Raw genomic sequence first — 23978 nt, 5'->3', positions numbered from 1 at the left:
TGCCTTTAACATATTTAACTCTCTGTTCCTCTCTAATCATTTTTAAGTCTCATTGTTTTAGGCCTGTCTCTTATGAATAGCATATGGCTTACTTTTAATATCTTTGTGTTCCATTCATAAAATAAAAGCGTTCCAAATTAGTCATGTCAATTGATATGGTTAAACAATCCTTTATTGTTGAACATATTGGCCAGGAAGAACCTATTCTTTTCTCCTCATGTTTCCATGGGAGAAATTCCACTTCCAAGAGGGAACTGTTTTGGAGTACAATTAGAGAAGTTAGGAAAAGGTCTCTGAATGTGTAGCTCCTCAGTCTTCTTCAGAACAGAACATCCTTAGGACAATGGTTTCTTTTTCTCCCTCCATGTAGAACACAACCTGGCCTTGCACAAGAACTGAGGTGGGAAGGTCTGATTATGATCATCTCTGCTTGAGTCATAAAGAAGTTGCTCATTGTGTCAAAGGATCCAGCCCGAATAACCAACATAACAGTGAAGAAGACAACAATAGCGACAGCAATAAAGGTACTGAAGATTGTTTTGATCTTTTAAAACATTTTTGCGAAGTAGATAAAAAAGCTCGACTTGTTTTTTCGAGAAATACATTTTAGATCATCAGACTAAAGCCTGTACACACGGGGTGTCTTCTCATATTGCAATAGGGTTTATTTTGAATTATATAAATGTACCTACATTTTTCAAGAAACTAAGATATCTTAATCTATATATCTGCCCATCTTTCGGGAAAATATTCTAGGTTTCCAAAATTAAAAATTGTCCAAAAGAAAAACATACCATTACTGAATAAAATAAAAGAATACATTCCTTTTTCAGCCATATTTTTAGGAACTATATCTTTTATTTTCTCTGCTGTACCAGTCAGTATTTCTCGAAAATGGTTTCCAGGATTCCTGAAATTATTGCTATATTTTCTTTGCTAATATTTTGTTAAGAATGTTTGTGTCTATGTTCATGAGACATATTAGTCTGTTTTTATTTTTGTATTATCTTTATCTGGTTTTGGTATCAGGTTAATGCTGGGCATGTAAGCTAATTTCTATTTTTCTAAGAGAAATTTGTAGGATTGCTGTTACATATTCCTTAAATGTTTCATAAAATTTAGTGATGAAACCACTTGGGCCTTTGTGTGTTTTGGTGGAAAGTTTTTACTTATAAATTCAAATTTTTAATAGAAGGGCCTCCGATTTACCGTTTTTTTCATTAGTTCATTTTTATAATTTGTGCTTTTCTGTTTCTTTTCTCTGATTTTTTTCTTTAATCGTATAGTTAGATGTTTATCAGTTGTACTGATTTATTCAAAGAACTATGTTTTAGGTTTATTCATTTTTTTTGCTAATTCTCTCCCATTTTCCATTTCCTTGATTTCTGCTTTTATTTTGATTATTTTATTTTTTCTTTTCACTATGGATTTATTTTATTTTAATTACTAACACCTTTAGCCTTATAGTTACTTCACTGATGTTTGACCGTTATTCATTTTGATATTTCTAAAAATATAAATTTCCCTCTAAACAATTCTTAGTTGCATCCCACAAATTGCAATGTATTATACTTTATATTTTGTCATTTCAAAATACTTTATCTCTCTTGTGAATTTTTCTTTACATATATGCTTTAGCAATATTTTGTATTTCCAAATATGTGAATATTTTCCAAATAGCATCCTGTTATTTCTTATTTAATTTTATTGTGGCCCACATACTCTAAAGTATTTCAATGTTTAAGACTTATTTTACCATCGAGTATATATTCTATTTAGATAGACAATTCTTTCCCTAACCTACTTTAGTACTTTAGGTTGCCATTCAATTAACTATTGATCTGCATAGCTTCTTATAAGTTAACAGTCATTCTCATGTTTTTCTTTTTTTAAATGACTATATTTTTCTGGATGATTTTTGCTTTTAGAAATTTGATAATGATTTGACTTGTGTGTTGTGTGGGTGCATGTGCATCTGTCTTTGTATATTTATCTTTCTTGGAATTCAGTGAGTTTTCTGGATATGTTTGTTGATATTTTCTATTGAATTGCTCATTTTCAGGCATTTTTCTTGAAATGTTCTTACCTCTGTTTCTATGTGTTCAGTTATACCCATTTGAGCTGGTTTGATATTGTCCTATAGGCCATTGGCTAAAGCTCTGTTCGATTGTTTTCCAGTTTTTTTCCTCCCTTCATTTTGTGTTGATTCTATTGCAATGTCTTCAACTTTGCTGAGTTTTTCTAAATTGCTATTGACTGTTTCCAGTTAATTTTTCATTATTTTTATTGTTATTTATATGTGATATTTGGCTCTTTAAAAAATAATCTTTCATTTCACTTCACATTATGTTCTTTTCTTTTCTTTTAAATACTTTTTTTTTTTTTAACTTGCTTAAATATCCTGGTCTGCTAGTTCCATCTTTGGTTATTTCTGAGTCTATTTCTACTCACCTTTTCTGCCCCTCTGATGTGGAGATCATATTTTCCTGCTTCTTGCCATTTCTAGTAATTTTATTGGATGCTACTCATTGAGGATGCCACATCTGGATTTTTTTTTTTATCTCTTTGATAGAATGATGGTTTTCATTTTATTAGATACATAAGCTACATTGTGTATGAATTTGATCTTTTTGAGACCTGCTTTTAAAGTTTGTTTGGGTATTTTAAGCCAGTTCTCTTGGATACATCAAGAGTGTCGTAAACTCCAGGGATAACTGAAGTCCACTACTCGGCTGTAATTCTCTGGTGTCTGCACTGAATACCTTATATGATAACTACTCACTCTCCACCATGGTTGGATTGAATTGGACCATGTCCATTCCCTGTGTTGGGAATGTTCAGCTGACTACACTTCAGTTAACCTTTACTTAGGTTTGTGGGGGTTAATGCTACAAATGTGCAGCATTATACTCAGAAAATTCTGAAAGAGCCCCCTAGGCAGATTGCTTGGCCTCTTTTTATGAATATCCCTTTCTATCTGGAACTTTGGCCCACAATGGCCAATCACCTCAACTTCTCCAAATTCCTAATTAAATATCCTAGTATCCAGAAAACTCAGGCCTTGATAATACTTGTTTGGATAACTTCTTCTTTCTTTGTCCACCATCCAAAAAATTATTTTCAGAGAGAAAGCTTGGAATTGTATTAGACTTACATAATTTCAATTATTGGAGAATACATTGTATTGCCTTTCCATAATCAGATCTCTGAACTAATGTTTTCATATATTTTGACAGTTTTTCTAGTTGTTCATGGTGAGAGATTAAGAATGTTTCCTTTTTTTTGTATAATGGCCTAAAGTAATACTCTTTTTGAAGTAATTTTCCTTTTCCTTTTCTTTAAGCCTTGCTAAAGCTCAGTCCATTATCTATCGACTTCATAATTTCTGTGGTATTTATTAAAATGCAGATGTCTAGACTCTGCCCCAACCTAATGAAAATAATCTACATTCCTAATAAACTTTCCAAGTTGATATTATGCAGGATAAGGATGAAAAATCCCTATGATAGGATATAGGTAAATAAAAATATTGTTTAAAACTTTCTATATGGGCAAAATGGGATTTACATAACTTGATTATAAAATATGAAATCAATTAATGTACCTGGATTTTAGCACCACATTTGGGGATAATTTAAATCAAAATGCTGAAAGCTTCTTGCTGAGATTGCTAATTATAGGCTTCAGATTGCTGTAAAATATCACTTTGGATATGAAAAGAGATTTTGGCTTCATGAAATTTTTAATCTATTGTATGAGACTTCAGATGTGGCCTAACATGCTCCCACAGTCCTGGAAAATTTAACTAGGTAAAAATACATCATGAACCACTCACATTATCTGGATTATATGAATCTATCCTGAGACTGAAGGTGCCATGGTAAAAGTGTGAAGAAAGTGTTGTGTTGCTCACGGGTGTACACTGAGAGATGGGATAACAAGGTGGAAAGGAAAATAATATTAGGAGATTTTGGAAGACAGACCTACTGAGTAAACTGACTTAATTGTTAACATCAGAAGGTACCAAAGAAGCTGCCTATCTTACATCTTATCCTGAGTGATACTTGCAGTCAGCATGAAGTGATTCCACACAAGTGAAATTTTAAATTCATGTTTTGTGTTAAAGGAAAATAGTAAAGGATAAACTGGGGTAGGAGATGAGGAGAATCTGCCTGCGCTCTTTCCTCATTATTATTATTATTTAGACTATTGGCCTATGCCAAGTTATGTTTGGAAAAGAGTGGCTTGCAGCCTAAAAAATGATGTCCAAACATGCTTCTTTTCTGTTTAAAAAAATGTTAAATTGGCTCCCTAAAACATCATTTTTCAGAATAAAACTGCATCAGAGGGGGAAATTTGCAGAATTAAAGAAGCCATGGTACCACCCACTTTTTCTTTCAGTCTCTCAAGTTAAAGTGAGTGTTTTCCATCTGTTCATTGTAAAGTCAGAAGAGAGAATGATTTGCTTGTTAACTTGGCCCCTTATCTGACTGCACATAGCACTTAAAGATGACTTCTGTCTAACCTTTTGCTTATTTGTGGTCTTTTGCCCTTTTGGCATTACTGTTCCTCATATCCATCTTAGAAATACTGAATGTGCAAACCACTCTTCCTGAAGCAATTTGAGTAAGGGGATGATTGGATCATTAGCAAATCATCTGCTGATTAGGAGGAAATAATTCAGACATGTACCATATATTCCCTGTGTTAGCAGCATAATATGAAAAGCAGCATAAGTTGAGAGAATTCAGAGAAAGAAGCTTATAAAGAAGGACATATTTTAGTTTACTATGTGGAAATAATATAATTGCTAAATATTTTAGACCTGCTTTACCTGAGTACAGTTTTTTCTCTACCACAGTTCCATAATTGGGCTAATCATGTTTTTATATTTTTATAAGAAATTTCCAATTTTAATATAGTTTTAGATATACATAAAAAGCTGCAAAGATTATAGTAAGTGAATCCCATGTATTCCACATCCAGTTTCTCTCATTGTTAATAACTTATATTAGTATGGTACACTTGTCACAGTTAATGTATCGGTATTGCTACATTATAAGTAACTAAATTCCATACTTTATTTGCATTTCCTTAGTTTTTTACCTAATGTCTTTTTTTCTCTCGCAGTATCCATCCAAGTTGCCATATTATATTTAGTTGTCTTTTCTCCTTAAACTCCTCTAGACTCATATGTGACAGTTTCTCATATGTTCCTCGTTTTTGACGATTGGGTCATTCTTCTTTGACTGTGGAATAGCCAAGAGAATCAATTGATTGAAAAAAAAAAGATTCAAAGTACTTGGTTGACCTCTAATAAATTAAAACTTGCATTTTGTAGAAAATAGAGACACTGCCCAGTACTGTCCTTATTTAGGTAGGTCATTATAATTTAGATAGACAATTCAATATTAGAAATTGTCACATAAAAAGATAATTTGGGGGCATACAGTATGACCCTCCCCCTACTAGTCCATAAACAGTAGAAATTTCCCCCTAGTAGTCTTCAGAACATGTTATGTTTCTGTATCAGCATAGTTTACGTTGATAGTCCAATTATAAATCTTGTCCTTGGTGTGAAGTAAGGCTATTATTCTTTTGGAAAATATGCTTGTGTTTTTATGGAAAAAATTAACAACTATTATATTAGTATTATTGCCTAAATGCAACGCTCTTTGCCTTGTAAGCTGTACTGGCAACCTCTTGAACTGGGAAAATATCTTCACTCCATTTGCAAATGAGGATAAAATCAAATGATTCTGTAAGCAGGTAGACATCAAATCAACAATTCCTACTAAGGTATCAGCATTTTAGATACTTAAATGCAAATAAATGTTAATGGAGAGTTGATGGGAATGTGTTTGAGTATATAGGAAACACCTGGGTGTATAAATGGATGGGGAAGGGCACAAAAGGAAGTGAGTCTGGAGCAGCAACGCTAATCTCTGCTGACTGTATGGTTTTGCTACAAACCCATCAACAGGAAAAACATGGTCTGGGCACAGATATTGAACCTTATAACCCTTTCGAACTTTGAGATTCTCTTTCAAATTGCTAAACGAGATTCTCTCACTTCTTGTGTTTAGTCCCATTGGCCAAACCACTTCTCTGAACCACCTCTATTTTAAAACCAAAATTGAGTTTCTCAGATTAGTGTCAGAGCAACCCTGGAATGCTTTGAACAGGGTAAAGATTTAGGCCCCAGGCCTACAGGGGTTCAAATGCTACCTCTGCACCTTAGCTCTTGGTTCAATGACAGCCATTTGATGCTGCTTGATATGAAGATATTTAATGGCCATTAAATAAGAAAATGTTTTATATGCAACACATATAATCATTCAAAAGCAATACTTTTATTTCCTGTAGGGAAAAAATAAAATATGATATGTGATTAGCCAAATGCTAAAATTATTTACTTTAAAACTAAAAGGAAATAATACTTTATTATCTTACCTTGACTACTGAAGACTTAAAAGTTATTATTACATTAGGCATTAGTATTTTAGTACATTATTTAATCTGTTTCCAAGGTGTGCATTCCACAACAGGAATTTCCAACTAATTTTCATAAATATGTTTGAACAAATTTCCTTTGTAGCTAGAAATATTATCACAAACACAAATGACAAAGTCCTAAGGAAAGAAATGAGACGTGCCACTTGTGCTTGTGTTCACAAACTGCAGTTCCCATGAGAATTCTGGCACATGAATTATAAACAAAATTTACCATCATCACTGAAGAGTATCTTTAAATGTCCTTCTATTAGCTACCAAGTTATCTCTGTTTCTATTCTCTATCAATTCTCCAAGTCATAGTGCAATTTTTACCTTTTTTTGCAAGCAGGTGTCATCCTGGCAAGATGATAAATGATACTCCGGGAACTGTTTCCTGCAGTATTTTTGGAAAGGCCATGTGCTCAGCAGAGTTTATATCAAAAGCTGAAGATCACAAACCCAGAGTCTTTCCCCAATGCTTGAAGGTCAGACAATAGCAATGAACACTATTAAAGCCATCTTTTGTCATTGCGTCTATTTATGAAGACCTCATTTTGGAGTGATTTCATTAGAAGAATTTCAAATTAAAAAATAGAAGTGGTCTCTTTTAAATTTTCAGACCAGCTTAATATTTGTCCTTTTCATGGAAGTTTGTTCATAAAGTCAGGATAAGGTTACTTTTCATATTTTATGAGGAAACCTGTTAAGTTCACCTTTGTTTAGTGTAAATACAATCTTTATTTTATTTAATGAATAATAATAATATCTAGTAAAATTCCCACATTTCACCATCATTTGCCTATGGCCCCATCCATTTCCTATTCTGCAATATTTTTATAACAGCATGGCTGTAGTATTCTTCTCCATATACTTATGTACATGAATATGTGTGTATTTATATATATGGTTGTATATGTGTGTGTATCTATACACACACACATACACATAGTAGTATTTTCACAAATAACAAAAATTGAGAATGAGGAAAAGATTCATAAATTCTGTCTAATTTTGATATGTTCTGCATACTGACAAGGTACTAAATTGTATGTCTGCCCATTTTATCATTACTCAAATCCAGAATAAAGCAGAAAATCTGAATTGGGGGAGGGATGATGGTAATTTGTAAGGCCCAGTGAAAGTAAGACTGTGTTCTCTCCCATACTATAACTTGCTGTGGAAACCCCTGAGGTCTAAATATGCGTGGTACCCAAAGCACGTGGAAAGTAAAGAGTGACCACCTGGCCACCATATCAGTCTGTTAGTAAGTGAATTAATTTTCCACCACCAACAAAAACCCTACATGTATGTAGGAGACAGCCAAACACAGCACTAACCTGTGAGAATACAGGCTCTCAGTCAGACAGGGTTGAGGGTTACTGAGAGGAAGGACAATGGTACAGATGGGTACAGCTCATCCTTGAGAGGATGAAACTGATCGTCTCATTTTTGAAAGATGGAATTAGTCTTCAAGAGTTTTGGGTCCACAATTGTGGTTCTCACAGTACAGCATTTCCATCTACTTCGGTCACATCAACTTCCTTCCCACAAAATGTTTCAGTCAGTTTAGTGTTTCCTGGAGTCCAGACCAAGTTGCATCTGTGCCTCTTTCTACTACCTCTACTACATGGAAATTCACCTCCTTCTTGCCTTATCTCCCTATGAACTGTCATTAATTGACTATTTCTGCTTCCTCCCTTAGCTGTGACTTGTAACAGCAAACATTTTTTTTCAATCCAGAGGAAAAAAGATATAAATGCATAAATATAAATGTATATTTAATATATTAATAATATAATATATTGTAATATCATAATTTTATATGTGTGTGTATATATGTATATATATGTTATGTATATATGTTTTATATATATGTTAGCTTTAGCCTAGAGGAAATAGGGCACTTATATTATATTGGGTGAGAATAAAGAAAAGTATAATATATAAGGATCAGACTATAACTCAGTGGAGCAGGTCCAGAATGCTCTATGTATCCTCAAAGATGGAAGAGTCTGATATTTTGTGATCGTCTTGCTGCTTCCCCATGGTATAGCTGGAAAGATTCTGAGCCCAAATGAAACTAGCACAGCTGCACCTGCAGAATTGCCACTAAAATTTAGACTTTTCCTCTGGAGTTAGAATTCCAAGTCAGCATCTCCTTTTACTATCTTCTCCCTTATCTTCTAGATCAGATTATAATTATTGGTCTGATACTCTTTCCATTAGCCTAGCCAGACTTGAGAGCATAGCTAGAACTTCTTGGTCAAAAGTTCCTTGATGACATATCCTTTTCTTGAAATTACGCAGGTAATTAAATGCAAGCCGGCTTTAAAAAAGTTGCAGAAGAATGAATATTTGTAAAACGAAATTAGACCTCCAACCAAGGTTCAATCTCTGTGTTGCTTTAGGCACCTACTGGAAACATAGATGTGTTTATTTTCAGACATTAAAAAAATAAAAACAAAAACAGAGGTTACATTGCATTACCATTTTTTTAGAAATTAAGTATAAACTATTTACAAAATTTTTTTAACTTCAAAGTATGTCGAATATTTTTATAAAATAAGTATGAATTTATCCGATTTTTAGCTGTTACAGGATACACACTTGTGCCAATTTTATATAAATGTTTAATTGATAAAGATTTATTATGTTTTTGCTGTTTTGCTATTAAAGTAAAGATGGAATGAGTATACCCCTTTTTGTCCACATATTGGACACATTGTTAGAAATGATTTGTAGAAATAAAGTCAATGCTTTGTATTTTTAATAATTTTGATAGACACTATTAAATTGCAAACCAAAAATATTGCACTAATCGTAAAGGAGTGACTATTTCTACTATTTCCATGTGTTTTTTTCATCAAAAATTTTCAAACTTTTATTTTTAATTGTAATAATAAAAGAGCTATTAGGGTTGTTTCAAAGTACATATCTGAGATCTCCATTGATTGTGGGAGTCTTTTAAATATATATTTAATTTTTTCTTTTGAATTTTCTGTTGGACAGTATGTTTATCTTTTTATTGATATGTTTGCCAAAGAATTATCTAAGTTCAAGAATATCTTCTTAGAGGACTTTTTCCATTAGAAACTTTCTCTTCTAAAAAAAAAATAATAAGATAGCCTCATGCCCACGACAGTCTTGCTATAAACTCGAGGTCTAATTTTGTGATAAAAAACTATTTTTAAGGTATATCTTGTAAAAGCAAGGGAAAATATCTTTTTTGCTGTCCTTAAGGTAAGAAAGAAAGCTATTGTATTAGTTTTCTAAGACTGCCTTAACAAATTACCGCAAACTTGATGGCTTAAAACAACAGACATCTATTCTCTCACAGTTTGCTGTAGAAATTCATAGTCAAGGTACCAGCAAGGTTATGCTTTTCTCCGAACTCTCAAGAGAAAATTCCCTCCTTGCCTCTTCTAATTTCTGATATTTTCTGACAACCCCTGGAGCCCCTCACTTTGTGGCAATGTAATTCGAATCTATGCCACTATTTCTACATGGCCGTTTTTCTTCATGTGTTCAAATTTCCCCCTTTTTATGAGGAATCAGTCATTGGATTAGGTCCCCATCTACTCTAATCCAACATGAATTCATCTTAATTTCATTAGTTCTGTAAAGACCCTATTGACAAATAAGGTCACATTCATAAGAGTTCCTAGTGAATGCTAATTTGGGGGGACATTATTCAACACAATGCAATTATATATGAAAATACACATGAATACTCATTTCTGCAAAAAACATAAAGGCTAAAATACAAACAAACAAAAAATTCTTCACATACAGAGAGTGGGTATGTAAAGTATAAGGGGCAATAGAAGGAAAATGGGAATGGATGGCATGTATGAGGAAGGAGTGAAAACTTCTGAGTATATCTATTTTAATAGCTCTGACACTTAAAACTTTAATAATAGCCCACATACTCTCCAAATAAATAAATAATAAAAATCAACTAGGATGTGGAGGTAACACAAAGTAGGGTAAAAAATAACAAAGAAACCTAACTGCATTAAATATGAATAGCATAACTTCACAGATGGGTGGGTGGGAAGAACTAATCTAAGTAATTTTAGAAAATAGCATCTTACCCAGATACAGTGAAGATATAGGTAAAAAAAGGAAAAGAAAAAAAACCTTGCAATTAAATACTGTAATCTTTATGGTAAATATGTTTCTCCTAAGATTATGTGTAAGCAGTCCTTAAATTATTTTATATGTATACTAGAATTGAGTAAATAAGTAAATATATGGTAGATTATACGAGCTGGTTTTTCACAACAGTGGGAGTGAAGTTACAAATACAAAAAGAGGAAAGGCTAAAATGATTACTGAAGTATTAGATTAGAACTGAATTTAACAGTACAATCTCATATGTTAACAGATGGGTAGATAGGTACAGCCAGTACGGATGGTGTGTTCTTTTAACATTTTTTTATTGTGAAATATAGCATATATATAAAAAAGCAATAAATTTGCAAGTACAGTTTAACAAGTAGTTATGGTTTGATATGGGTTGCAGTTCCACAATTGTTTGTTTTTTCTTTTAGCTGCTGTAAGACACTGGAGACCAAAGGAAATTTCAATATAATGATTCAGCAGTCGCACTTATTTGTTAAACCCTATCTTTTCTGTTATACTCCTTTTCTTTAAATAGCATATATACATAAAAGCAATACATTTAAAAGTACATTGCAACAATTAGTTGTAGAACAGATTTCAGAGTTTGGTATGGATTACAATCCACAATTTTAGGCTTATTTTTGTAACCAGGAACTAAAGGAAATATCAGTATAATGATTCAGCAATCATACTCATTTGTTAAACCCGACCTTCTTTGTATAACACCACCCTCACCTTTTATCTTTCTCCCACTCTTTAGGGGGATGCCTGCTCTAACTTTCATGTTGGAAGGGCTGTTAATAATATGGGATAGGGCGAAGGAACTAACTGATATTCTGGAAGGACTGGCCCCTCTGCATTTTAGGACTTATCTGATCCAGTGACCCATCTGGATGTTGTAGGTTTTTGGAAAGTGGAACCTGTGTAGAATCTTATATAATGCCCTAGGTATTCTTTAGGATTGGCAGGAAGGGTAAATTCTTAGAAACTATTGCCAAACACGAGGTCATGACGGCGCTTCCTTGTGCTTTTTCCTAGAAGTTCTAGTTCTGGTTCTTATATTTTAGATATTTGATCTACCTTGAGTTTATTTTTTGCATATGTTGTAAGATAGGGATCCACTTTCATTCTTTTTCATATGGACATCCAGTTTTACCAGCACCATTTGTTAAAGGACTTGATAACCTTGTAAAAATCAGTGGCCATAATCGACAAATTGATTTCTGAACTCTGTTCTATTTCATTGGTCTGTATATCTGTCCTCTGTTAGTACCATTCATCGTATTTGATTACAGTAGCTTTGTAAGAAGTTTTAAAATCAGGAAGTGTCAATTATCCAAATTGGTTGTTCATTTTCAAAAGACTTTTGGCTGCTCAAGGTCCCTTATACTTTCATATAAATTTGATGATTGACTTTTCAATTTCTGGAAAGAAGACTGTTGGAATTTTGTTTGCTGTCTCATTGAATATCTAGTTTGATTTGAGTAGACTTGAGATCTTAACTATATTTAGTATTCTGATTCATTAACTCAAAATGTCCATTTATTTAGATTGTCTTCAATTTATTTTAGTAATGTTTTGTAGCTTTCTGGGTACAAGTCCCTTACTAACTTGGCTAGATTTATTCATAAGTATTTGATACTTTTAGTTGCTATTGTAAATAGAATTTTTTTCTTGATTGCTTCTTCAGGTTGTTCATTACTAGTATATAGAAACATAACTGTTTTTTGTACATCATTTGTTTCAGTTTGATAATGCTGCTTGAATGTGATACATCAGAAATAGATTGGCTTGTACAAAGAGGATTTATTAGGTTACAAATGTACAGTTCTTAGGCCATGAAAATGTCCAAATTAAGGCATCAATAAAAGGATAGCTTCACTTAATAAAGGTCAATTGCATCCAGGATTTCTCTCTTACATGGAAAGTCACATGGCAATGTCTGCTGTCCTTCTCTCCTAGTGTCTGGTTTCAAACGGCTCTCTCAAGATCTCTAAAGGTCTGTGTTTGAGCTTTCTCCAAATTGTCTCCCTTTTAAAGGACTCCAGTAAGTTGATTAAGACCCACTTCGAGTGGGCAGGGTCACATCCCCATGGAAGCAACCTATCTAAAAGTCCCATCCAAACAATAGGTCTGTTCCTACAAGATTGTATTAAAATAGCATGGCTTTTTAGGGTACATAACAGTTTCAAATCAGCACATTGTTCTTGTACCCCACTACTTCTCTGATTCTGTTTATTCTAGTAGCTTTTCTAGAGTTTTCTGTACATGAGATCATGTTATCTACTAACAGAGAAAGTTTCACTTCTTTCCAATTTGTATAACTTTTATTTTTTTCTCCTCTATAGCTCTTGATAGACCTTCCAGTACAATGTTGATTAACAGTGTTGATGGTGGGCATCCTTGTAGTTTTTTACTGATCTTTTAGGGGAAATGTTCAGTCTTTACCATTGAGTATGGTGTTAACCATGAGTTTTTCATATATGCCCTTTTATGTGCTGAGGAAGTTTCTTTTTATTTCTAGGTTTGTAAATATTTTTATCAAAAAGCGGTGATAGATTTTGTTAAATGTCTTTTCTGCACTCAGATGAAATCTACTTTTTCCCCCTTGCTTTATTAATGGGCTATATTACATTAAGTAATTTTCTTATGTTGGACCACCCTTGCATACCTGAGATAAATGCCACTAGATCATAAGGTATAATTCTTTCAGTGTGCTATTTTATTCAGTCTGTTATTACTTGATTGAGGATTTTTGCATCTAAATTCATAAGAAATGTTCTTCCATAATTTTATTTCTTGAGGTATCTTTATCTGTCTGATATAAGGGTGATGTTGGCCTCAAAAAATGAGCTAGGGAGTATTCTCTCCTCTTCAATTTTTCAGAAGAGTCTGAGCAGGCTTGGTGTTATTGTGTTATTCTTGGAATGTTTGGTAAAATTGATCAGCAAGGCCATGTGACCCAGGGCTTTGCTTTGTGTTTGGGAGGTTTCAGATTACTGATTCAATCTCTTTATTAGTTATGAATCTATTGAAATCTTTTATTTCTTCTTGAATTCATATAGGTAGCTTGTGCATTTCAGTGGATTTGCCCATTTCATCTAGTTTTCTAATTTGTTGGTGAACAGCTGTCCATAGTATTTTCTTTTAGTCCTTTTCATGCTGTGGTGTTGGTAGTAATAAGCCCTTTTCGTTTCTGATTTTAGTTTCTCGTGTCTTTTCGCTTTTTTTCCTCACCAGTCTAGTTAAATGTTTGCTGCTTTTATCAATCTTTTCAAAGAACCAACTTTTGGTTTTGTTGATTCTCTCTATTGTTTTTATTCTCTGTTTTGTTTATCCGCACTCTAATTTTTTTATTCACATGACCTCCCTTCAGGTTAAATATGCTCTCCTTTTTCTAGATCTTCCTTTTCCAAAGAAGGTATAGAAAATTTTAGGTCTTTTGTAATGTTAGGTCTTGATTTGAGGTCTTCTATTTTAATGAAAGAATTTAGAGGAATACATTTCTATCTCTGAGCACTGCCTTTGGTGTATCATAAATTTTGGGTTGTTGTATTTTCATTTTCACCTGCCTCAAGATATTTTCTAATTTCCCTTATGATTCCTTCTTTGACCCATTGTTATTTAAGAGTACATTATTCAATCGATTTAGTATTACAGAATTACTCTTTGCAGCCATGTAAGTGCAACTGAAATATCAATACTATTGAAAATAGAGCTAACAAGAATGCAAATGAAAATTACGAGTAAACTTGGAGTTCGTTATGTAATTATAGCACAAGAATTCAACAAGGCTTCAGAAGAGACTTTTTGTGTTTCTAGTTCTACTTCACACTAAATATATGAAGTTAGGTGAGTTATGCAACTCCTGAGAGCCATAATTATATTGTATATCAAAGGAAGCAATGAATACTTCCATACCTGCTTCATGTGGGCTTCAATCCAATATCTCCAGCTCTTAAAATATGACTGACAGGTGGAGCCCTCAGTAAATATTTGCCACTGAAGGAGCAAATGAATGAACGGATGAATAAAGTAGCTTTAAAAATTAAATTAGATCAATATGCTTGAAATCACTTTGACAAAATATGAATATTTTTGCTACAATAAGTAAAATAGCTAATCAAGTTAATGTACATAAAGTATGTGTGAAATAGCCAGGTTTTGCTATTTTCCCTTTGATAGTTCAAATAGTCAAACAATTCACTATGAGGAAGAGGGAAATGAAAACACAACGCTTCTGTCTTTTCTCTCCTGGTTCAAGGAGAGCAGTGCATTTACATATTGGGTTCCACTTAAAATTCAAAAAAGGATAAATTCAGTTGTTAAATATACATAGAAATATAATGGGGATAAGAATAATAAATCACAATAAATTCTCAAGAATTGAACACCACTGTAATAAATAAACATAGTTATGATTTTGACTAATATTAGACTTAGAAACCTGTAATTGAAGCAGATGTTAGTGTCTGAAACCCCTGGAGCGGTCCGTGGGAGGATTCATCTAGGTACTGAAGTGAGAACCAGGTGGCACAAAAAGGTTGAAGTTCAAAGTTAAGCATCAGCTGTTTAAACCAATTACTTCCAGGTGGTCTATACATCAAAGAGGAGGATCATTTTGCAAGAATTAGGCAAACAGGAACCAGGCAATATGCAGAAACCGAATATACAGGCAAACAAAGGAGAGCAGACGGAAATCCACTGATAACAAGGAAGAACAGTGACAAGGGAGACAGGCTTATACCTGGGTTTATAGGCTTTTTTGTGGTTTCTGTCACTGGAGAAACCAATTCCAATCTGGCTAGTCTTTGCTGAGATAATGATTGAAAAGGATTCTTTAGGCGGAATGAGTTTGGGTAGAAATAGGGATTTATATCAAGGATTTAAGCAGTCACCAGTAATGCTAAATTGACCAAAAATAAATAAATAAGAGAGCAATTTGAGGCTTTTGCACGGTTGAGGTTTTCTGAACTTTTCTTACTTATCTGCATCTAGGATGAAGCAACCATACAACTTGAAAATAGATATTCTTAAGTTTAATAGTAGAGAATTTTAATTAATTAATAATTAATTAATTAGATGCTTTTTGAGATTTTTTTCATGTATTAATACATGTACTCTTAATAACCTCTGACATAGATACTATAATAATTGCTTTACAAATGAAGAGAATGAAACAAAGAGATGTTCTATAATTTTCCCGAGGTCACAGAGAGGAAAGTAGTAGAGCATAAAATTCAGGCAGATGGAATAATAACTGAAAAAGTACTTGAACTGTAACAAGCTTAGTGCTTCAGGCAATATAAAGAAGGCTGAGCAAAATGTTGGGAGCCAAGTGTGGGATGAGCAGAGTAGTAGTGCCCATACAATGTTCTTTCTTTCAAAAGCTCCCAATAGCTGGGTATTTACCTACTTTTTGCTTTTCCATTCCCACATTTGAAGAAATCAAACTGATCCACATACTTTGGCTGTTTTAAATGAGCGCCAATAGAAACCCATCAATATAACCCAGAAATTTTTTGGAGTGTGACCTCTGCCATGCAATATTAATGCTGATTTATCTTGTATCTCTCTAAAAAAAAAATACATTGTTTGTAAATAATTCCCCCCAAAACTTTACTCTTGGCTGACAATACCTGACATTCCAAATGAATTTATTGTTGAAAAAACCCTTTTGTATGTACATCATTATTATTTTATTGCAGATATGGAGATTTGTTTTTCTTATTTTTACTCTTCTTAAGCCCCTCTAATCTGTCATCTGCTTTTCATTTCCTTCTAAATTATTATTTTTAAAGCAATTATATTGAGATATCCTCACATACAATCCGTCCAAATCTAAATTATTTTTGAGTCACCAACACCTTCAGTTACTACCACCTTTGTTTATTTCCTTATTACGTCTTTTAAGGCACAGAACGTAATCAAATGATTTGATTTCTGAATGAAACAACCTCCTAGCTGGTTGTTTCTACTTCAGTCCTTCCTTACCAGTTTATGTCGTATCTTTCTTCCAGTTTCCTCTTCCTTAGCAATGGAATACTCTAGTGCTACACACACACACACACACACACACACACACACACACATACACACCTACATATACATACATATATATATATATGGGGATCCAGGGCACAGGCTCCTCTTCCACGGCGCATAGCTGACTATGTGACCTGGCAAAAGTTGAAACTTAACCAGACTTGCCCTGGGAGGAAAGAACATACAAATAGTATCATAAACTTCTTACCTTCAAAGCATATTAAACTTCCCTCCTTGTGCCTTTGCTGTTTGTAGTCCCCAGACCCTGTGTCATGAGACCCTTGTGAAACCATAGTTCTCATACGCTGTGGTGTTTTCTTTGTCCTATACCTTGGTAAGTGTCTCTGTGTTTTTCCCACCCTGTGCTGAGTGCTACTGCCACTCTCTGAACTGCCACCATTGGAGACCTTCTCGGGTGCATGAGTCCGTAACAAAGCTTATGTCTAATTCCAAACCAGGTGTGTTCTTTGGTCTTGTAGCTGCTTAGTCCCATACTTTAACGGAGCAGGATCAAAACTTTGACAATCTATATTGAGACTGTGAACTTAAACCCCCTAATTAATGTCTCTTGATCATTAGCTCCTATCACACTCCTACTACGATTACCAGCGATTACCAAAAGAAAGCTTAGATTATGCTATATGGCTTTTCATTACCTATTGAGTTGCTGAATATACTCAAATATAAAATGGAGATTGATGTAATTTTTATATTACATGTGTTCATTTTAAGGACTGTGATGATTTGGTTGAAAATACATTGTAAATAAATAGTTAATATTTGAAGTTTAAAAAAGAGTCTGATCTTTTGAGACAGATATTATTGGTTTTTACCTTGACATTTATCATTTCCCCTCCCCACCCAACAAGGCAATTCTTCCTTGTTGACAAAGCCTATCACCCTCTCTAGAGGCTGAAAATCCCTGGTCCATTTTTTAAATCCCTGGTTTAAAAGTTTTTCTTGTTGTTAGGGCTTGTGCATATGTTAAAATTCTAGCCAATGGAAATAGTTAAGAAATCTGTGGAGAGCATTTCTGAGAAAGGTTTTCTTCCCCTAAAGAGATGTGCAAAGATAATATGGACCCCCTTTTGTTTGTGTCTTCTGATGGTGTTGGGTGAGGATGTAATAACCAGGACTGGTAGGTAACTACATGAAAATAAAAGTCAGGGCAGTAGAACGACTGCCATTGAGGTTATTTATTAGTTACTATTGCAACCTTTCTACTTCCCTGCATCTGGGCTTCTTTTTATAAAAGAGAGTGTATGACTTCAGTTTTTTAATACTTTTAATTATTGTTCTAATTTGCTAGCTGCTGGAATGCAATAGACCAGAAACAGAATGACTTTTAAAAAGGGGAATTTAATAAGTTGCTAGTTTACAGCTTTAAGGCCGAGAAAATATCCCAATTAAAACCAGTCTATAGAAATGTCCAATCTAAGGCATCCATCCAGGGAAAGATACCTTGGTTCAAGAAGGCCGATGAAGTTCAGGGTTTCTCTCTCAAGTGAGAAGGCACATGGTGAACACAGTGAGGGCTTCTCTCTCAGCTGGAAGGGCACATGGCAAACACGGCATCATCTGCTAGCTTTCTCTACTGGCTTCTGGTTTCATGAAGCTCTCCGGGAGGCGTTTTCCTTCTTCATCTCCAAAGGTCTCTGGCTGGTGGACTCTCTGCTTCGTGGTGCTGCAGCATTCTCTGCTTTCTCTGAATGTCTCATTCTCCGAAATGTTTCCTCTTTTATAGGACTCCAATAAACCAATCAAGACCCACCCAAATGAGCGGAGACATGTCATCACCTAATCCAATTTAACAACCACTCTTGACTAAATCACATCATCCAGGGAGACAATCTGATTACAGTTTCAAACGTACAGTATTGAATAGGGATTATGCTACCTTTATGAAATGGGATTTTGATTAAAACATGGCTTTTCTAGGGGGCATACATCCTATCAAACCAGCTCAATTATTATGGGTTTTTTTTTTGCAATTGAAAATGCCCTATCTGATGCATATTTCTACTGTTTCCTTCACAGTGTCTAGCATTATTTCATGTAATAGTAATAATGTAATCATGCGATAATGTACTCATGCAATAATGTAATCATGTAATAATGTAATCATGTAGTAGTAAATAATAGTTTCTTATTATTAATTATATTATACTTCATGGTGTGACTTTGTGAAACAAGGAAAGAATAAGTATTCCTCTGGACAGACCAAAAAACTGAGGCACATAAAATGAGGAAGCAACAATAAATTAAGATAAACATGTACATTAGCAGAATGACATAGGACTCATGCATGAATAAAGAAGACTGAAATGGACAGAATTCACTCTATAGGTCATGAAGAACGTCAATTAAATCTAAAACAATGATCTTGTACAATGGTTGCCAGCTGAAATATAACAAATTAGCAAAGCAAAATTCCATTGCCCCATGTCTTTCATTCCCTTATTATCATTATTCAAAATTTCTTTCCTTTTTTTCCCTACTGTTGGAGTGTTACTGTATCATAAATTAAATTTGGAGATAATTATCTGGAATATTTTAAGAATACTCAAGCAGGTGGATGAATAACCCATTATATTTCTGAGGATTAGCCCTTAGAAAATTTAGTGCCTATTATTATGAAGTCATGTTATCAAAAGAAAACCAGTCTGTAAACCTCTAAGAATGTTTAATAGTCTGTGACTTTAATAGAAATTGCATCAAATATGTTTGATTAAGTGGGCAATCATTTCTGAAGCATTCTTTCCAATTTATATTGGCCAACATTTTTGTTCTCAGGAAAGTGTGAAGTTGTACTCTGTTTCTAATACTTGATAAAATATCCTTACCATATGATTGCACTAAATTTGGTTAGACTACTGGCAGAAGAGCTGATTCTGTGTCTAAATAAAATATTACAACCCACAAAACTGCTTAGGAGTACGAAAGTACTCCTAAGATACTTAAGTATCTGACCAAACTGAAGTTTCAATTTGTAAATGACTGGAAACCTCTGAAAACAAATTCCAGATGTCATGACAGAGCTCATAGCAGATTTTGAAAAGCACCTGTCAAAATGATAACCAGGAAACAGACACCCTATACCCATTGGGTTTAAATTAGTTTCTCATGGCTATCCATTTCAGAAGTTTCATAACCCAAGACAGAGCCTTATCTATTCTTTGTAATCGTTCTAGGTTTTGAAGGTTCTGCTGAATCTCATTAGTTCTCTAATAAGTATTGAAACCATATGAAAAACTTTTAGCATTCAGATGCCTGGCATCTACCTTCAGAGGTTTGATTCGGTATACTGTGAATAGTACCCAGAGGTCTGAATATTTAACAAGCAATACAGGCAATTCTATTGCAGATGTTCTAAGGACCAGTGAAGGATTTGTTTAGTTAGGAAGTAATCAAAACAAAATGGCTGAACCAAGAAGTTTGGAAAGATTTGTTTCAACCAACTTTGATAATTTGTTGTCTGCGTGAACTTTAATTCACTAAATTTTTAATTTTGATAATTTTATTAGGTTAAGTAAAAAATATTTTTCTTATTAAGAAACACCAGTGATAAATTTAGGGGTAAAGTGATAAGCTGTCTGTAAGTTCTTACATGGTAAAGAAGGAGAAAGCATGCATACAGTGGGGGAAAATGAAAAAAGTAAAAACAATGAGTGAGTCTTGGAAAGGACCACAAATTACTTCCATATACTCTTCTTATAAATTTCCTATTACCTTGAAATTATGTTACGATAAAGTCATAAAAAATAATCTGGGAGGACTTTGCTTTTTGCCTTTTGTACCCTAGATGCATAGCTGAAGAGGTCAGCTAACTAGAAACACAATAGCAGACAAAAATGCTCTGACAAAAACTCTCTATCTACCGAATGTACCAGGAATGGGAGCCTAGTAAAACTGAAAAATTTAGACAATATTCACTCTATTTCTCCCAAACACCACAGGAAAAAACAAAAAAGCACAAAAACCCAACAAACTCTAGCCATACACCTAGCAAATACCAAGTAAAACAGAGTTCCACCTTTGCCAGGCTATAATAAGACTCCCCAAGCCTGCCCCTGCCACACAGACCTTTGGATGATATGAGAAAAAGCTATGTATCCTAGCGTTACTTTATTTCTCCTATCTTCACAACAAGAATAAAACTGAACAATTGGAAAATCAACAGTTTCTCTTGGATTCATCACACATAAAAGTCATAGTGCAAACTGCTGCCCTGACAACTGGGGAGACAGGCTAAAAGAGAATCACAGCTTACATGGCTCACAGTCTGATGCTGGAACCAGCAACTGGGAGGAGAATAGAGAAAGAAGAGCAAATTAAATACAAAGTAAGCAGAAGAAAAGAAATAAATCAGAGAGACCATCACAATTGATCCCATGGACATTAATAGGATATTAAAGGAATATCATGAATAGCACTAGGCCCAGAAATCTGATAAATGAAATCGACTGAGTCCTTGAAAGACACAGTCTACCAAAATTCACCCAAGAAGAAACAACCTAAATAGATCTTATTAAAGATAATTAATTTAATACAATAATTTCTTTCATACTAATTTAAAACTTATGAAGCATGTAATAACATGGATGGACCTAGAGAACATTATGCTGAGTGAGTCTAGCCAAAAACTAAAGGACAAATACTGTATGGTCCCACTGATGTGAACCGACATTCGAGAATAAACTTGGAATATGTCATTGGTAACAGAGTGCAGCAGGAGTTAGAAACAGGATACAGACTGTGCAACAGGACTAGATACAAAAACTCAAAAATGGACAGCACAATAATACCTAATTGTAAAGTAATCATGTTAAAACACTGAATGAAGCTGCATCTAAGCTATAGGTTTTTTTTTTGTCTGTTTGTTTGTCTTTTTTTTCCTTTTTCCTTTTCTTTTTTTCCTTTTTCCTTTTCTTTTTTTACTATTATTATTATTTTTATTTTTTTCTCTATATTAACATTCTATATCTTTTTCTGTTTTGCTAGTTCTTTTCCTAAATCAATGCAAATGTACTAAGAAATGATGATCATGCATCTATGTGATGATGTTAAGAATTACTGATTGCATATGTAGAATGGAATGATTTCTAAATGTTGGGTTAATTTCTTTTTTTTTCTTTAATTAATAAAAAAAATTGAATTAATAATAACTTTCAAAAGAGAAGTACCAGGCTCAGTTAATTTTACTGGTGAATTTTAAAAATATTCAAGGAAGAATTATAAGCAATTCTCTACTGTCACTTCTGGGAAATAGAAGCAGAGGGAACATTTCCTAATTCATTCTGTGAGGCCAGCATTACTCTAATACCAGTATCAGACAAAGACCTCACAACAATGCAGAACTTCAGACCAATGTTTCTTAGCAAATCAAATCTATTAATGTATTAAAGAATTATACACTGTAACCAAGTGGGGTTTATTCCAGGTATGCAAGCTAGTCAAACATTTGAAAATCAATTAATGTAATCCATCACATGAACATGTTAGAGAAAAAAATTATATGATCATATAATAAATGCAGATAAAAAGCATTTGACAAAATCCAGCACCATTTCTGATAAAATCTTTCAGCAAGCTAGGAATAGAGAACGTCCTCTACTTGATTAAGAACATTTGCAAAAATATACAGATAATATATTTAATATTGAGAAAATAGATGATTTCCTCCTGAGATCAGGAGCAAGGCAGTAATCCCCTCTTAGCATTTCTATCAGCATTGTACTGGAAGTCCTAGCTAATACAAAAGGATAAGAAGAGAAACAAAAGTTATACAGATTGGAAAAGAAGAAATAAAACTGTGTTTGCCAACAGATGACATGATTCTCTACGTAGAAGATTCCAAAGCATCAACAAAAATAATTGTGATAACACTAAATGCCGGAAAATATATGGAGAAATTGTATCACTCATGCATTGTTGGTGGGAATGCAAAATGGCACAGCACTCTGAAAAACAATTTTGTAGTTTTTTAATAAAAAACAATCAAAACAATAATAGCAACAAAAATCTAAATCATATATTGTTTTCCTGAGCCCTTATGTCAGAGAAACAATGCTATGTTCATACAAAAACCTGTATAAGAATATTTATAGCAGCTTTATTCATAATATCCACAAACTGAAAACAATACAGGTTTTCTTCAATGGGTGAATGGTAGAAAAAAGAAACCACTGCGGTATGTCCAAACCAGAGAATACAACTTAGCAGAAAAAAGATCAAACTACTGAAACACATCCTCTAGATGAGTCTCCAGGGAATTCTGCTGAGTAAAAATAAAACAATCCCAAAATGTTACTAAATGATTCCATTTATATAACAATCTTGAAATTATAAAATTATAGAAATGGAGAACAGATTAGTAATTGCCAGAGGTAAGTAGGTGTCACTATGATACGGCAACATAAGGGATCCTTGTTGTAATGGAATTGTTTTGTTTCTTCAGAGTATCAAGGCCAATATCTTGCTTGTAATATTGTGGTTGTAAGTAACTGCTTTAGGGGGAACTAGGTAAAGGGTCACAAGATATCTCTGGGTTTAGAAATAGGAAGCTTTAGTCCTGATCATTCTTTTAGCTCTAGTGACTTAAGGAAATTTAGCCTCTGTGAGTCTGATGCAATATATTTTACAAGCAAGAGAGTTAGAACCATCTATAACATTCCTTCCCTCTATCAATATTAAGGATTCTGTGTTCCAGTGTTTTCCTCACTGAAACAGTGAGGACTGCAAAAGCTTGTTTGAGGAACACTATACTCAATAAGGACATAAATCCCAGCCTTTCAGATCCTGGACTATTATAGTGTTGAAATCTCCAAGGAAGTAGTCCCAGTTTATGAGCTCATTCTCTGATTAGAGAGAGATGTCAGATAACCAAATCTTCACATATTAAAGCCTGTAATTCTATTTGAAATATTTTTTTAAGTGATGCTCATTGGATTACAGAAAGTGATGTAATTCTTGGAAAGACCTTCCATGGTGATTTCACCTTCAGGAAAAACAGTTTTGGAAAGGAAATGGGGGCTAAATCAGGAAGCATGTGATTTGGACTCTACACTGCTAATAAGTTTCTGTATAACATCAAACATGTTCTTATCATCTCTGAGTGACATTTTTCTTATTTGAAAAATAAGGGACTAATGATAGTTTAATAGGTATCCTCAAAGAGTAAAGTGAGAAATGGTTTTAGGCAGTGAAGAATTTGTGATGTAGTTAAAGAAACATATAGTTCCCATTATGAATTACACTATTGTTAGCAAAATAAATCAACATCAAACATAAGAAAAAGAATATAAATCTACTCA

The 23978-nt window shown here is 33.6% G+C and overlaps 1 long non-coding RNA gene across 2 annotated transcripts in view; it reads left to right on the top strand.

The window, feature by feature from the left end:
- The window catches only part of LOC143684756 (uncharacterized), a 588096-nt gene that overhangs the window by 451457 nt on the left and 112661 nt on the right, over positions 1-23978 (top strand). For both annotated transcript variants that reach the window (XR_013176149.1, XR_013176150.1), the window contains exon 2: positions 371-524. This is a non-coding gene — a long non-coding RNA (uncharacterized LOC143684756). The remainder of the gene's footprint in view (positions 1-370; positions 525-23978) is intronic.

The sequence above is a fragment of the Tamandua tetradactyla genome, chromosome 5 (genome assembly GCF_023851605.1).
Source record: "Tamandua tetradactyla isolate mTamTet1 chromosome 5, mTamTet1.pri, whole genome shotgun sequence".
Taxonomy (NCBI): domain Eukaryota; kingdom Metazoa; phylum Chordata; class Mammalia; order Pilosa; family Myrmecophagidae; genus Tamandua; species Tamandua tetradactyla.
Note: the sequence above shows the minus strand (reverse complement) of the source record. Positions and strands in the feature narration are given on the sequence as shown.